Genomic DNA, 1775 nt, shown 5'->3' with positions numbered 1-1775 from the left:
TGATAGATATTACAATCTACCACACAGTTGTGGGCAATAGGTAATGGTGATGAATGATCTCATACATACTAAAATGAAATAAAATAAAAAAGATAAATAAATAAATTTAAAAAACTCTTAAAATATATAACAAATTAAATTAAAAAAAAAAAATTAAATTTCTGTTTAAAACTGTCGGTAACGAAATGTAATTAACACAGCTATTTCTTATTGCTCGTATTGTTTACTTTTAACAGTGAGCCATTTCATTTTTAAAATTAGAAACTTCGTCATAAACCCTCAAACATTACAAAAGACCGGTCTACATGACTGTAATAAGGCCTATCTGAATATACGGAGTTGAGCTTCGGGGTTCCACTTAACCTTCGAATTTCTCTCGTATCTAATCCTTACAATCCAAAATCCTCAATGCTCCATACTTTGTCACAAATAGAATCATTCATAAAGACTTTAATGTTCCATATGTAACCTAACTAGCACGACCCAAATATAATTCCTTCCATTACATAACTACCTGACAACCCAAACCCACTAGTTTCTAACCTGGCTTCCTCTTCCATTCCTAGCAAATCCGCGAGGCGCCTGAAAAGGAGATGGCCACGAGACCTACTATTGTCATTAGAGTGTCCACTCAACACGCCTGTAACACTCCATTATAACTAAGGTCAAATTTACTGAATGTATTATTATATAAAATCGTATATTTCAATAAAGATATTAAAAATGAAAATAGAAGTTGTTTTACTTATTGTTTTCCAAATGAATGCGAGTTTTTTTAATTTTTTATTATTACATATTTTTAGTTCTTTGAAGTAAGAAATCATTAATTTGTTTAATGTAATAAAACAAAAAATAAATTATTTTGTTCACCATTTTTGTTGGTGATGTTATGGATTAGGTCCATTATGTTTATTACGGTCAAGTAAAAAATTTTAATATTGCTATTTATAACAAAAATATTGATACATTTTTTCTTTTTAAATGCCATAACATTTTGATGCGTACTGTTTACAGTAACAAATAGAAAAATGTTATTAATATTTTCAACTAAATGCTAAAAAAAAAAAATCACATTTTATTAATTACTAGGGGAAACCCTAGTATACTTCCCAGACTCATCAATTTTGACTACTAATTATAAATAGTTTTCAGATAATGAAGATAGTCAGGGGGGCGGAAGATAGTTAACAGCTATTTATTTTCCGACAATTTGAAATCACTCACATCATTGGAAAATTAGAAAATTCCTGAAGTTATTATTAATATCATATTTTTATGTCTCTTTTCTGTATTATTTTTCATTTTTCAATTTATTTCAATATCTTTATCCTGTACACCTTATGTATTTTAAATATAAATAAAACCTTTAACGATCGCCTGTCAAAGTCTCGAAAGCTCTTTACTTGATAGCCCTGATGAATCTCTACAAAGTGGGACGAAACTTAGGAAAATAAATAGTTGTTAACTATTTGTATTCCCTTATGACCCCGTCCATGACCATCTTCTTCATAATATGAAGTTATACGGCCAATTATTTATGTATACAATAAATAATTTTCAAAGTAATGAAAACTTGGAGTAAAACAACTGAATTTTTCCTCCTTAAGCTCTTGTATTATAGGAAGAAACTTCTGTCATTTATCCTCAGTTTTTTCTTCATATATATAATAAATATTTTTCATTAAAGTAATAAACATAGAGGTGACATAATTGAATTTTTAGTTTTGTTCTTTACCGTTCCTTGCCAGATCCGATATGAGGTCCTCCCACTTATT

The sequence above is a fragment of the Halyomorpha halys genome, unplaced genomic scaffold (assembly GCF_000696795.3).
Source record: "Halyomorpha halys isolate HHAL.00 unplaced genomic scaffold, Hhal_1.1 Scaffold73.1, whole genome shotgun sequence".
Taxonomy (NCBI): domain Eukaryota; kingdom Metazoa; phylum Arthropoda; class Insecta; order Hemiptera; family Pentatomidae; genus Halyomorpha; species Halyomorpha halys.
This window is presented reverse-complemented; position numbering follows the sequence as displayed.